This window comes from Rissa tridactyla, chromosome 3 (genome assembly GCF_028500815.1).
Source record: "Rissa tridactyla isolate bRisTri1 chromosome 3, bRisTri1.patW.cur.20221130, whole genome shotgun sequence".
Taxonomy (NCBI): Eukaryota; Metazoa; Chordata; class Aves; order Charadriiformes; family Laridae; genus Rissa; species Rissa tridactyla.
The window spans coordinates 74128133-74144349 of NC_071468.1; the positions used below are offsets into that span (position 1 = coordinate 74128133).

Below are 16217 nucleotides of genomic sequence, written 5' to 3' on the forward strand. Positions count from 1 at the left end.
AACTGAAGATATTGCATAGAGATCGGGGATTAGATAACTGGAATTTTAGCAGATTCTATATGCATATTACAGTCATTTTTATGGTATGCTTAATTGAAAGGAAACTCTATTTTGCTTTATAGAGAGATCAAACTATTTTGAGCTGCAAAATGTTTGAATAAATTACCCAACATTAAATTATTTCTGAAGCTGCAGGCACTTTTCAATCTACCTCCCTACTCTACTGTGAAGTTCACATTGTTCAGTGAATTCAAGGAAGGCAGAGGGGAACAAACCAAATAGTTAAGAGGCTAAAGAAGACAGTGCTTCCTCATGGGTACTACTACTCAGCTGTATGAGGGACAGCAATTAACTTGTAGATGAGTTCAAGGGTGTCCTCTTGCTCTGAGCCTCAGCAAGCCTACCTTGTTTCTTCCAATACCGGGGACGTGTCCTTACACAAGCAGTGTTATTGCTGTCAGACAGTATACACTTGGCAGGGGAGCCTCACTTGACCTCCTCAAAAACCACAAGATAGTCTCCCATGAATAAATCAGCTTGATTTCTCATGTAAGCCACTCAGATTCCTGTAGTTCTTCTACAGTAATAGCCAATCGCTTAACTTCCAGTTAAGATTTTAATGGTACCACTTTGTACGCTGGCCATTGCACACAATGGATCCCCATTCCTCTTATTGTATCCTAAAATAAGTTCAAAATTTTGCTCTCGGTTGCTAAGCGGTTTCGCTCTCTGCTGGAAATGCTTAATTGTAGAGCGAAGATGATGGGGTTCATGAGAACCACTGAATATTGGAAATGTGTTTCTTTGAATGGAGAAGAGGACATAGTAGCAACTTCTTTTGAGATACTGTTCTGACATGTGATTTGTCCTATCATTAAAGTCTGAAGAGAAGACTAGAAATATATACATCTCAGTTATCACACTTGTACATAAACACCGGCTCAGATATCTACACATGCAGTTATATGCGGGGGGAGTGTGTGTGTTATTTGTTTGTTTGAGGTATTTTAGCATTGTTGTTTCCCAAGTATCTTTCTTTGAAATGGCTGGAATTTACCAAATGTTGCAGTCTGAGCAAGACTTACGATGAATGTTGTAAGCCCCTATTATTCAAATTTGAGTGGGTTACAAACAACCGAATAAGATTTTATAATGGAAAGTATTAGACAACTTTACATTTCCTGTGACTGAAGCAAAGTTCAGACTATCACCTGATTAATAACTGTAGAGTTAATGAGTATGCAGAAGACATAAAAAAAATTGATCAGCTCTCCATGGACTCTTTTTAATGGCTTGGTAGGTTTAGCACAAATTTATAATAGCCCTTGCTTTTTGAAATGCTGTACGCATGAGACAAGGCTGGGTCAATGATCCTGCCCCAGTTATAATATTGTTAATTCTTTTTCCTTCTTTCTTTCCTTATTTATTTATTTATTTCCCCCTTGGCATCTCATGCCTCAAGAGTGGTATTCAGGCTTTTGGCTTTCATTCCTTTACTGTCTAATTTAGTACAAACTGTTTCAGTAAACAAGAATATGATACTTCAAATGGAAGTCTGTATTTTTGTGTAAGACATAAGCAATATAAAAAACGGGGCACAAGGAACCTTATACAGTTCTAAAATCCGGAGAGTGTTTATTTTGTCATCACCTAGTTTATCAGTAATATCCAACTTCTTTTTGTGCTGATGTTCTTAATATCCAAAAAGGATATGAAATTGCATCCATTATTTATATAAAAGTAGTCCAAACTTTATAGCTGACTGATTTGGCATCCATATATGACTCTTAAATATCTAGCACTCCTGAACAAAAGGAGCCTTAAGTGATGAGATCTGTTTTACTTGCAAAATAAGTCCTGTTAGGTTTTGTTTATTTGGGGTTTTTTGGGTTTTTTTTTTAAATAATAATTTCATTATGTAAAGATTTTGTCTCTACAGAAACAATCAAACTGGAAAAGGATTAGCCTCTTAAACAAGGCACTTTTTGGTGCTTCATAAACTCCTATATGAGAGCTGTGAAATGTAAAGCGTATGTTCAAATTAGCTCAAACCTCTTTAGGTGAAACATTGAAATGGCTAACTCTGCCATACTCTACTGCAGTTATTTTGAATATTTCAAGTACGGATATCTGGGATTCTCCAAAGTAGCCTGATTTTTCAAGAACTGCCTCTTTTCCTTTGGAGCCTGATATCCTGCTCCAAACCACTTGAAATGAACACCCAATATCACATTTAACAATTGCAGTGCGGTCAGCTCTGTAAAGCTGGCTTTTTGACAGTGTATACCAAATCGCCTGCTTAATTACAATAATTTTCTATAATTTAATACTACTGATGTTGACATAAGCCAAGTACATATAAATGTGGTTATATCGAAATGTTTTAGATTCTTTTTGCTATAAGATAAAGTCGGTATTGCTTTATGGCTTTATTATCCCTTTGCTGAAAGGAATCTTCATGAAGATAAAGAACACCATTGTAGCACATTTTTACTACTTCAAACAAAGCTACATAAATAAACGTTTTTTAAATTTTTTAAAAAATATATTGGCAATATAGAAACAACCAACTATTGCCAATATTTCAGAACACTCCACCAAGTGGTAGAAAACAAGGCTGTAGCACCCCAGCTCCCAAGCCCAGATAAGCTATGCACATCCTGACAGGCTCATGTCTAATCTGTTCTTAGAAACCTTCCGCAAAGACGACTTCGCAACCTCCCTAAGCAGTCTAATCTGCTGCCTGTCTACACTGTTCACAAGTTTAAACTAATGCCTAAACTAAGCCTGTCATTTCTTCATGCTCCTATTCTGTCAGGAGCATATCACGTGTGAGATGTGTCCCCCCCTCCCCACCAGTGGCCATGCATTCCTGCCTCCCTTTGAGCCCTGACAGTTATTTATACCAATTCAGCAGTTTTTACCCCGATTATAAATGAGACTGGTGAAATGGCATGTTTTTATTCAAAGGCAAGACTTCTTCTTTCTTTTTTTTTTTTTTTTTGAGCACTTCATTTTGCAGGTCCAGTTTAGAGCACAGCCACGTAAAGAGCTGAATCAGCATAACCGAGAGGAGAGAAATCTCCAAGGGGAACTAGAACGAGTGGCTAAAAGTAGAGAAGGTGAATAATGTTTGGGCTACTATAAATGGCATGGTTAATGTTAAACCATAGTCTGCAGGTCCCTCATTACAAGATCAGCCCCATACTTGCTTCTCTGTTCCCAGTGGATTCCTGATCAGAAGTTAAATTTTAAATACAAAGCAGTCAGGAGGTCATAATTTGATGGATGAAAGGTGGCAGAAAGATGATGGAGCTGACCCAACGTAACCGCATGGTATCACTAAAGATGTGGCTCCCAAACCACCTGTCTGCTTTGCTGTTCCTCTTTCCTGTCCCCTCCTCAGCTGCTCCTTGCGCCCTTTTCCACTTTTTCCTCCCTCCCTTGTACGAGCTCCGGTACTCCTCCAGCCTCACAGCACTCTTATTCAGCTCACAAACCTGCCAGAAATTTGCTTGCTCTTTTTGCTGGACTAGTGACCTGCACCGGTTGGGCAGACTGTCACGAGCAGCAGCCGGCGAGTGTGCGGCATAGGAGGGCAGGAACGGGAAGCTGCGCTGTCACAGTGTGCAGCTGCCCCACCAGAGGGGCCTTGAGCTCCCTTCTATCACAAGCAGCAGCTCGATGTTATTCATCCCTTTTACTACATAAGGCACGTGCCAATGATGCTGTCTTATCTGTAGGACCTTTCACAGGCGAAACCTGAAGACTCGTGAAGCTACGACTGCTGGGGTTGCAGTACAGTTCAGTCATGCGTCACTCTCATTTGTGTGACGAGGCCCATTGGCTTCAAGTAAGCTCGGCACAGTTAATAAGTACTCACACTGGAAAACAGGACTAGAAAAAGGGTCATTATTTTAATCAATAGGATGAACCTAATTTTCCTTAAATCTAACAGATACACACTGACTGCAAAGCAAGCAACAAAAGAACCAAACAAACCAGGAAACGTAAGACATGCACAGCAGCATCTAAAGCAAAATATTGGGTAAAACCTGCCTGGTTTCTTTCCCTGAAGGCAGCAAGAGACTTGACTTTGAGCCCAATTCTCTCTCTGGGATAAGGGTCAGCATGCCCTGATTCTCCAGTTAGGATCTGGGTGGGTGGGTGGGTGGGTGGACTCCCTCATCCTGTTAGACCTGTTCAGCTGTGAGGGAAACAGCACAAGTCGTCAGGGAAGGATAAGCACCAAGAAGAAATCCTCACCCAGAGTGTAATTAGAGTACCCTACTGAAAGGAAGCCTTAGCAGAGCAGACCGGGACTCTCATGCTGGCACTTTTATACAGGTTGTTGTACTAGAAATAGGAGTAATATTGCAGAGATCAACACCTGAAATGCTCCTTTCCCCTCAATTCCAGTTTTTATTGTAAACATTGGTGTTCTTTTCTCCACTTTTCAGCTAAAGTTTGAATTCCTATATTCCTAAAGATCTGAAAGCCAAACCTTTGGCCTGGTGTTTCGACTAATTAATTTTAGTCATAACACAACAAATGCTTATGCCAGAAGATACATATAACTTCATATCAGATATAATTTTGCATAAATTATTAATGAAGTGCTCTTTTTTTCTTATTATTTGGCTTCATGTTACCGGTAACCTCAACAGCTAAAGGTTATGAACATTATTTATCTGGCTGATATTTCACATTTGTCCTCAAGTCTGGTTTGCTTGGGAAAAGTGGATTATGCATATGGACAGCAATAGCTAACCATAGTCACTGATTTACTGCTTCTCTCCTTTGAAGTTTTTGCTAAAACTAGATTGGTATTATGGTTAGCTCATTCTACAGAGTTACTGCCTTCTCTAAGACTGATTATACATACAATGAGATTTAAAAAAAAAGTCTAGCGTGTTGGAATCTTGAGGCTGTTGCCTTTTTTGCTGAATTGACAAAAAGGGATCTGTACTTACATTGAATTTTTCTATGGCAATGTTGCATTGTGTAAGAAGAAAAAAAAAATCAGTTTCAAATCCAGATATACATTCTTATAGTATTACATCTAGTAGGTTTTACACTGATAGGAAAAAATGTTTTTGTAGTGAAAAGTTGTTCATTTAGCATACCCCTGTCAGCCTATAACTTTTGGAATCAAAGTCCAGTTCTGCTTAGGATTCTCTTATTGTTCTGACTAAATTCAAAGGTTGAATTTTACCACTAAAATAACTGGTTCATAAAGCAATTAATAGTTCCAGTGACTGAATTACTTTTAAGTGTCCTAAAATATTAATCAATGGAAGATCATTCCTACTAAAAAATTCTTCAATTTACATTTTATTTATCTTCAGTACAAGCGTACATCATTGTTGCTTCTTCAAGCTACCTTTCTTGGTATATTTGAAGCGAAGTGTTACTTGCACAGTAACAGTTGCACAGTAACAACAAGGATTCCTTCCTCTCAGTTGCTACTACAGGGCTGTTGACAAAAGTGCAGAAGTAAACAGTAGTCATTGTGATTGCTTGCTAATAAAAGTGGATTCCTACTTCACCTGTGCAACCGACAAACACTAGCACATTGTTTCAAATCTAGCACGTTATACTGTAAAATACATATCATGTAACAATACGAACTTCTTTAAATATTGAACTGATATACAGCTTATGTATTTTCTTAGTTAAGCAGGTTTTCTGATACACAGGCTGGCTGCATATCAGTATATAAAAGGTTGGTTAAAAACGTTTTTCTTCATTTTGCTCTCTTATCTGATTAAGTTCTTAATGCAGGTCCAGCTTTAAGCAAAGTTCAAGGCGAAAAGGGTAGTTTGCAGAGGGCATTTAGAATTACACCCTATTCCCTTAGTGATGCTTTCAAAATTGTATCTGGAAGAAATCTTTGAATCCTCCCTTCTAAGTCTAATCAACTGCTAATTATTACAAGCCTACAAAAAGAATAACAAAGTACTTGTCATTTTAAGCCCTCAGCATGATATGCAGCAGTTATTGGTATTGGTACAGTGAACGCTTTTAAAAGCTGATTCATGCAGTGTTTAACGCATCTTTCTAGACCGCTTTTTGAATGTCAGTTAGATTGAATCTGGAAATGTAATAGCAACAGGAGAGGAATTATATATATCTTGCGTCATCATGTTGATATCATGCACATGTATGAAAGAGAGATGAGAAAGAAAGTTAAAGCGAAGTGTAATTTGCAGTTACCTACTGGATTTTAGTAACAAATAAGAGTAAACTGGAAAGCTGCGCCACCACAAAGAGGCTTCAGTAATTTATACACTCATGAAAACTGTCAAGAAGCGTGCCGTTTATCTTTTTTTAACGGAAGTTGATCCTTGCTACTTTAAGCTGAAAGCCAATTCAGTTCTGAATAGAAAAAATAATGAAAACAGAAGCGTAGATAAAGTATGAACACTGAGAAAAGATTGGAAGCTGTAGAAAATATCTGTAGATTTCATTTGCAGTCCATTTTCACTTAGTACTCTTTGTATTTAAAGCAGCACAGAGAAAAGTTGCTACTTACAAAGGTGTTCATTTTATTATACCCTGATGAGATCTGCAACAAGACTCCACCGCGCTGGATGAGGGAAGAAGGCCTTTCTTGGATTAAGGGTCTCTCTTTAAGAAGTTCTTGCTCTTTTTCTTCTGTATTAAATCAGGGAGATGGCCTTTTGCTAGTGACAATTGCTACACTGCGCATAGCTGTTCAGGGAGGCAGAGCACAGACTGCTGCTCTCTTTACAAGCAGGAGGGTAGGGATAAACTTCTGATAGAAAGTACGCTGTAACCTGTCAGAAACTCTCTCTACTAGCTGAATTTTCAAGATTTCCTTAAGGTAAAGCCCCATACAGAGAAAGTTACAATTTTTAAAGGCAGAGAGTTTCATTTGAATCAGATGCAGGTTTGATTTATTCATGCAAACTGCATGATGTCCTTGGTCTTTATAAATATTCTCCAGTATAGCTGAAATAAATTAAAAAAAAAAAAAAAGTCACAGAAGTCTGAAAGTGAATACATATAGGGATATCTAAAGAATTAAGAAACTTCAGAGTTTTTGGAGGTAGAAGGAAAAAAAGTGTATTGTGCTAATTAGTAATACCTACTCCAAAGACTCGCACAATAACCTAACATTTATGTCTCTGTTCTAGCTTCTTCTCTTAAAATTTTAGTTGACAGAACAAGTCTCACAGATATATCTGTATCTAACATCACAAATTTGCTGTTTAACCAGGTTCTGAACTCAGTATCTCTCCTTAAGACCAAGTTAAGACTTTAGAATTTGATCTATACCTTGTAAAAAACACCATCTTTGAGTTGGCAATTATTACTTCCAGCTTTCTAGGGGATGGATAAATCACCTTAAAAACACAAAAATTTTGTAACTTTTTCTGTGAATTCTCATAACAGGTTATGTTGACTATATTGCACCTGTCAGTTTTAGAATATGCATACATTTAAACTTTTCAAACAATCAATACTAAGCCTAGTAACACTGATTTTTATTTTTTTTTATTCATGATCTGGTGACTAATCAGTTGACTTTGGATCTTCTGATAAAATGTATTGTTATGATTATCTCAGAGTTCAGAGGACTGTGAGAATGTCAACCAAATACAAATGTAATCAAATTTAAAGGTCATAAAATCTTGATGATGTAAAAGTGGCTGAAACATTTGTCTAGTGTGTAAAAATGTGAGAGCATTCTGACTATGGGTTATATGAAAATCAGACTGTAGATTGTGGTTTTCTCTAAGTAATTGCATTTTGATTATCTTATCTCAGAAATGAAATATTGCAGCAGGGCAGAAAACTAAAACGTTCCCTGACAAAAGCTAACCAATGGAAGCAAACTGTGATTAGCTCCAATGTAAGGAGATACAGAAATCTAGAACTGTTGAAAAGATGTGAAAGCTGATATGTAATCTAAATATGTGTAGTGGATGATGTTCAGCTTCCAAGTAGCCACCTGCAGACTGGATGTGTCCTGGAGACAGATGTGTGGCTGCACAGAGGATGCTACCAAGAGGAATTCAGTTTGCTTTATCTGAGATGAAGTTCCTTGAGCAGTGGGTCAGGGATTAAAAAGAAGAAAGGAATGCCTTTATAAAGCTTGTGAAAAGGGTTTTACAGGTAAAGATTTGAGCTGACTGAGGAAAAAAAGTCCAATGGTAATGATAAACAGAAGAAACCTGCACAAAACCACCACAACAAAAAAACAGGAAAGAAAAATTTAATGAATGGGGTCATAAGAGGAACATGAAGGATAATAGATCAGACTACTGAAAATCTAAGACACAAAAAGATATACTAATGCAGAAAATACAGGAATAAAGAGCAAGAGCTGGAAATCTCACTACACAATCAAAATATTATTTAATTGGTATAGGAGAGACATACCAATTACCCCTTTGAATTCATGACAGATATATTACAGTAAAAGGTTACAGTTCGTTCAAGGACAGACAGTGGAATAAGGGAAATGTTCTTTGTTTGGTACATCACAAATGCTTCCTTTTAACTTCTGACTTGGATTAGTAGAAGACAATAGACCCCATACAGATCAGATGGATGAGGCTTTTTCTGAGTATTTTTTATGACTAAGTGGCAGAATTAGCCAGTAGCAATTGGGGATTTTGACTGTAGATAGAGAGTACTACAGGGATATGATGTCCAGCATTCTAAGAATGTGTCCATGAGAAGATTTGGATACAAAACTTCAAGAAAGGATTTAGAGGGTGACATTTTTCTGGGCTGATTCCAGCCAACAGAAAGATATTCACTTGATACTGTGAAGGCTGAAGACAACTTGGATGAGAATGACAGTAAATTGACAGAGTTCACAGCTTTTCAGAAGAGCCCAGAGAGCAGAATTGCAAAACAAAAATAAGCAGGCAAATTCAGTAAACACTGAGAGCTGAGAAAAAAGCTCAACAGGAAAGGAGTTAAGCAGAAATGGCAGTTCTTTTAACAAGCAATTTTAAAATTAGAGGTTCAAACTCTTCCATTCTTAAGGAAACATAGAAAGACACCAACATGGCTAAATCACAAGCTGTTTAACGACTCTCAGACAAGAAGAAAAACTAAGGAAAGAGAAAAGTAGATTGGATTGCCATGAATAAAGTGTAGGAACAAAGCAAAAGACCACAGAGATACAGTACACAGAGCTACAGTTAGGAGGAACACCAAAGCCTGCCTCTCTCTCAGAAAAAAAAAGACCTATTAAGTATATTCGTATTAAGATCAAAAGGAGAGAAAACTATTAGTAGATGATTCTGGGAAAGCCAAAAAGTTTAATATTGTCGCAAAAATACATTAGATATCAGTGGCATGGGTCAGGGTAGAATACAAAGTTAATATATTCTAGAATATCAAACTACGAGCCTTCAATACCTTATTAATGTTTTTACATTAGCCAGCCATAAGGTCTTTAGGAGCCAGATAAAAGTTGAAATTATTAGCTCATAGCTTTGAGAACTTGTAGAAGAACTGGGAACCTGGAGGAATGATTTGCGCCCCTCTCTAAGGAGGGAAAAAAAAAGGAGGAATTTATAAAAAATTATAAACTTGCCCTTTCACATTCAAATTCTAAAGCCAAAAAACAAATCTAACTATTTATAAATGCCAGGCTGATAGCAGAAAGAAGAGCAGAAATCGGTGCAGATTTGTGAAGAAGATACTGTATTTAATTTTATTCTTACAGAGCAGTGGGCCCTATGGAGAGAAGGATATGCTTTAGTAAAGTTCATGACATGGTCTCATACAATGATTAAAAAAATGAGATTTTTTTTCCAATAAAGCCATAATAAGTTGTGTGAAATATATGAGCACATCATCTGGATATTTCTATTTGCCTTTGGTTGGAAGGTGTGACGTAAATAATTGGCAAACATCATATTTAAAAAAAAAAAAAGTTATTTTTGAATTCATAAGTGAGATTCAAACAAAACAAAAAAGCCAGGTAAAATTAGTTATAATTTGCATGATTTTAGATGTTATCCAATTTAAATTGAGGACACAGAAGAAATGTTTTTTTGCTTTATATGGATGTGTGTGAATATGTAGCTGAAGTGGACTGTATTCTTCCAAAACACCTGAGATTGATCACTATCGGAAACCGCTATTCTATTTAATCAAGCCAATCCCATCAATCAAGCTAGACACATTTTGAATTGGATGTATTGGAATGAGATTTTCTAGTGTCTGTGTGTACCTGCCGAGCAGTACTGTATGGGACAGAGAAATCCCAAGTACTGAGATATCTTTTCTTTGGGAGAGCCGCAACATCACTTCTCTTGTCTAGTATCACAGGTACCTGCTACTATTTAGGACTTGTCTAAAAGAATAGAGATCCAGACTCAGGTGGCCTTTAGTATATTTCCCAGACAAACCACTCAATCTCCTTTTTTTGTGAATCAGATTCATGTCCCATTCTCCAGGGGTGAGATGCAAGTAATTGAAATCAAGACTTTTCAGACTTTAGGACTGCATTGGACCATGCAATTGATTTGTTGTTGATGCGGTCAAAGTCCAGCCATGCCAAAATCTGACACCGTCCCCCCCCCCTTTTTTTTTCAGTCTGCTCCCTAAACTCATTAATATGTTGATATCTATGATGGCATAAAATGAAAGACAGAATAATAAGTTGAGCCTAAGTATTGGTTACAGCAGAAAATTTATTTCATTATCTAAAAGATAACTCTTGTTGGGATGATTGACTGGAGGTACATTTTTCTTTTTTTTTTTTTTTTTTTTTTTAATTTTCCCTTAACTTCAAGATCATAGTTCTTAGGAAAAGCAAACAAAAACGGAATGCTTTTTTTATGTATTTGTCAGTTGGATACTCATTAGAAAACTATCCACTCTGTTACTACTCGCTCATCAAATTCATAGCAAACATTAAGATGAATCACTGTGGCATGTGAGAGACAGACTGTTCCATGTTGTGCTTATATCAGAAGGAGTAACAGGAAAAAATGGGGCAGAAAAGTAAGATAAATCCCACAAGAAAAGATCTGACTTTCCTGTTCATCCTGTTCACTTTTTACAACTTATTTAATTTGGTATATACAAATGAGATTTAAATTATATTACCTATAGCCTAAAGCATTTATTTTAATTTCTAAAAGGGTAAACCATATTTTGCTGTCTGCTTACTTCTGTGTTATCTAATTTTTTGGCAAATATTGACTAAAGAAAAACTTCTGTCTACTTCCATTTTTTCTCAATGTTCTCTTCTGAGAGGAATACAGATAAAAGAATATTAATCTTTTAATCTTTTCTCCAAAATCCAATGCATGGTCGAAATCTAGTCTAGTGCTCAGAACATACATTTCCATTTTCTAGCTGTATCTGGAAAATTACCCATTGATTTGTTTGGCAATTTAGTTTCTACAAGGTAGCCACAATTACACAAAAGAAGTTTCTTTTGCCACTGGTAGTATTATGGATTTATGTTCTACTCACAAAAATGGTTTGGGCATATTTTACTTCTTTTTGGAATACTAAGCAATAAAATAGTTACAATCAAGGAGTCACTAATTCTGAAGCAAATTGCATTTTTTTCCAGAGAAAGATAGTAGAGCCAATGGTATATTGTAGAGATTGTTTTAGATTCTTGGTTTCTACTAAGACCATCATCCCTGTGTTCTCTATTCAAAACAAACATATGATGGTTGTCATAATATTTAAACTATACTTTTGTGATAGGAAAATGATTGAAAAGTTCAGCATGATCCTAACATGCCAGGCACCATAAAGTTGCAATACACTTGAATCATCCAAAAGGGAAATACAGTACAGAAAATAAGAGGGAAGCTTAAAAAACATTTTAAGAAAGACAAGAGAGGAGCAGAAGCCTCATGTTCTAAAGCAATTTAATAGGTTGTATGATTCTGTGAAATGTTTGATTCAGGCACAAATTTGAGTGAAATTGTTGCTATGAATTTTGTAAATGTCTAGAAGTAGACCTTTATCCAACAGAAGTGTACAAGAATACTTGCAACTTCCAGCACATGGATAAACCTGTAGAAGAAACTGAATGGTTCATGAAATTCCACCAGCCACTATTCTGCTTGCGTAACTTGGCTGTCTCCAATTATCCTACTCCACCCATTCTTAAACCATTAATATTCCTACTGTTACGGAACTTTCCTTACCCTTGCACACATAATGTTGAAATAGCAGTAAGAGAAAGGAGAGAATTTTCTTCTTAGCAAGGTCATCACTACTAGTTTTTACTTTGATGAAGAATTTTTTTTCCTAATCATTGAAGAAATGGAAATCCAAACTCTTTTTCAGTCTTCTGTTTTTTGCAAAGTTGTGTAATTGCTATTCCAACAACCTTTTGAGAACTAGCCACCTGTCCTCCCAAGCCATAGAAGAACTTTTACCCTGTTGGTCTTTAAACAAAACACAGACAGACTATCCAACTACATTTATGAGAAAAAGCAATGTTCAAAGTTTCAGTAATTTCCAACTATATCTGAGTGGGACACTCTAAATACATTCTGTAAAATTCTACACTCCAAGGGTTATATTTTCTAGTATGTTTGTTTTCTGGCTACATTGCATGTGTAAGTGTTGTGAGATCTGTTGGGTGTTCACAGCTTAGAATGGCATCAAACCAGAGAACACTGCCTAAGGCAGAAACCCTAAATTAAGGGCTCAGATAATACTGGCGTTGGCCTATCTGTCAGTCTGTAACAGGAGAAAGTAGTTCCTTATTTAATTTTAAATCATGCTTAAAGCAGCTTGGGAGACTAAAAAGAACAGTTTTATATTTTTTAATGTTATTGGGGATAGATAGCCTATTATTAGAACACACACTTACTGATAAAAAATTCCCCCCCCAAAAAAAACCCAACCAAACAAAAAAAAACCTCTGCACCCTGCACTAGAGAAGCTAGATAGCCACAGATTTTTCTGATCCTCCCCAACACTGTAAAGTCTGGAATACTATAGATAGTGTGTTCAGTCTAGTATTCTTCTCATCAGCTCCTGCTTTCATAGATTTCCCTTCTGCTGTTGTAGAGAACAGCATGCATGTAGTGTTTACAAACACCACCACTAATTACTAATTTGAAGTTAAAGAACAGACCTCCCGCTTCTGTTTAATCTTTGGCCAGAGCTTGGAGCGTCTCAAAAATGATCTTACAAACCCATGCCCTACCCTAGAGATTACGTAATATTATACCTCTGAGCAAAGCTTTAACAAGGTTTCAGAGTCAGGAGACTATAGAGACTGAATCAGATTTCTGCGTACTCTCCCTGGGGTCAGTGACAAATCAACAGCTGCTTGTTTCCATCAATAATAGTCCGGCTGCTGCTGCTGCTGCAGAAGAGAGACAAGTTTGAATTCTTGTGATTCAGCTCAGGCGAGACAACGGGGTGGATGACTGGCTTTACAGATTTTAGACCAGGTGCGTTGTTGTCAGCTAAGCAGAATGGATAGTGCTGATGCTTAATTACGGTGTACTTGCATAAGTCATGGATCACATAGTAAAAAGAGGAAGAAAGATTTGCAAGGTAAGCCATTCTCTTTAAAATAATCTATACAATATAGCAACATTGTCTTGAGATTAGGAAGTTTTAAAAATAGACTACGTTTGTGCTTCCTTATGAAAGCTGTCATTTAGCTACTGCAGTACCTGATTTTTACATGATTTTCTGCAATGTGGTTGTACTTCTAGAAGTCCAGGCAAAGACTAATGCAGTAAAAATTTCCACTGGTGATGATAATGAGATTCATTGATATCTCCTGTTTAACCTTTAGGGAATGAAACAGTGGGAGCTTCCAGAAACCCAGTTATAGTCCTCTGATTCTCAAAGGCCACCTCCAGTTTTAATAATTTATAACAATCTAAAGAATATCCTGTTGGACTCAAAGTGCTTCGCTTTCCATGCCTTTCCTTTGAACACCTGTCTGCTGAGGGCTTTCAGAAGGGGTGCTTTTCCCCAGGACTCTCCCATAAGAGTGACCTTTCTGCATGGAGAACCTAAAGTGAATCTAGTAACATTAAAATACTCCAACAAAGCAAATAATACTATAGTTAGCCTTCTACTCATATTTATCGTAACTCAAGTGGCTGGGACACATTAAAAAGACACATAGCACGCATGCCTCAGTGAAATTTTGTTTTTAAAATTAGCATCTTTTAAAAGGACACTCCAAAGCCTGTTGAACTGAATGTCTTCAAAGATTCAAAGTAAGAAGTTCAATGAGCTTCAGATCAGCTTATGAATTGCACGCTGCTTTCCACTATCAACCAACACTTGGTCTGTCTGCCAGGTCTACCTGACAGCCTTTTGTGATACCATTAGAGGTGTTTCTGATATCACTAGATCACTCTCAATGTCATTTAGAATCTAATAATACTTATAAGTTTATAAAGAAAGATGTTTTTTGTTAGGTAATTAATTATTTGAAAAAAATAGAAGGCAAGGGAACAGGTCATCTCAACATCATAACGACTGGCTTGCTAAAAAATTTTCTAGGTGCCAGAAATTATGTCTTTGATCATATTTATGTGGTTATAAAACAAATACATAACTTTGGGGGTGGGGGGGAACCTAATAATGTAAGTCTGAATAGTGAGCAGCCCTAAATACAGACCCTGCTAAAATATAACTCACTTTAAACTGACTTGAGCCCTGGATCTACTCACAGTTTACAGAGAAAAAGAGTGTGGCTGGATCTAAATAATTAGGGCATTAGAAGTTCAAGTACATCCCTTAAATTAACAGCCAGTATAGTTTCTGAATTGTTGTATCCATGTGTTCAGAATAGGATTTGTCCCATAATATTCAGGAAACAGCATTCATAAACTTCCAAATGATCTCACAAGTACATGATTTCACACAGGCTGTATTTTGGCAGTCTTGCCTCAAGGTGACAGAGGCACAGATAACAGAAGCAGTGCTCCCATCTCTAAGAAATGCTTTTTTTCTCACCATACAAAGGTGGAAGAACTCACTGTTACTTGGCTGCTATGTGAACACTTACGAGCAATAAAAACTCTGAAAGGCTGCATACATTTTGAATTTGCATAACCTATGTGGCTTGTACAGATGTGGTGTAATCTGCATTTCCAACTTGTTTCTTTCACTTTATTAATAACAACACTCATCCAAGTTCTACTGTCTGTATGACTATGCTGTACAGACAACAAATTCCCTTTTTCCTGTCCCTTTGAGAAACCTCATGACCCACATGATGGATAGTAAAACAATTTATTGCATTATTAATAATCTGTGGTTATCTTAAAGTTTAAGCTTCCACATCCTTTAAAACATATCTGTATCTCAAAAGCATTTGAATACCCATCTTCTTCTTTTACATTCACAACAAAAGCTAAAAACTCAGCTAAGCAAACTCAGTGATAGACATCCTTCCACCTTTCCCTTGAAGTAACAGCCCACACACAAGTGGAGAGTGAGCTGGAACCTGAAAGTCAGGTTTTTTCTCAGCCACATATACAGACGCTGCAAGAGGCAGCCTAAAATTAAGTGCCTGACTCTTAAAAGATTTGACCTGGGTTATATCTGAGCATGGTCAGCAAGCTGCTATTCGAGTCAGTTGTGTGCTCCTTCAGCGATGAAGGGTAACTACAGACCAGACTGCATTGCCAAGTTATTAGCTGTCGTTCCAGTTAAGTGACTATTTCCCTGACATTGACACGCGAGACATCATCTGGAGAAATGTGTCCTGATTGGGGTCCCCAATACATGAAAGATAGTGACATGGTAGAGGAAATCCAGAGGATGTCCACCAAAATGATAAAGGGGATGGTGCACATGAGGTGTATGGAAAGGCTGATAGCAGGAAAGGTGGAGCCAGGCTTCTTTGAAAGGTGCAAAACAAAAGGACATGAATTATAATGATAGATAGTCCAGTTAGGTATTGGGGAAAACATTTTTTGATTCTTTTGAAATAAGAGTGGTCAAACACTGCACAGGTTGCCCAGAGAGGCTGGGGAATGATTCTTCTTTGGAGATATTCAAAGCTGGGCTGCATATTACCCTGTGTAACCTGATCTAAATTCAAAGTAAGATCTAACTTTAAATGTGGCCCTGCTTTGAGCAGGGAGTTGAACCAGATGACCTCCATAGGTCCCTTCAAATCTAAGTTATACTATGATTCTGATATAAAACTGCATGCTTCCCAGCTTTATAATCTTTCTCTACCAGCACCCTCAAATCTTTCTTCT

The 16217-nt window shown here is 37.1% G+C and overlaps 1 protein-coding gene across 2 annotated transcripts in view; it reads left to right on the forward strand.

Moving 5' to 3' along the window:
* HS3ST5 (heparan sulfate-glucosamine 3-sulfotransferase 5) overlaps window positions 1-16217 on the forward strand; it is a 195501-nt gene that overhangs the window by 50073 nt on the left and 129211 nt on the right. The window contains exon 1 of one of the 2 annotated variants that reach the window (XM_054196734.1): window positions 13402-13536. The exons of the other annotated variant lie outside the window; for it this stretch is intronic. The gene's annotated coding sequence lies outside the window, so the exon portion shown is untranslated. Of the gene's footprint in view, window positions 1-13401; window positions 13537-16217 lie in introns of those variants that run through there. 2 annotated transcript variants of the gene reach the window in all.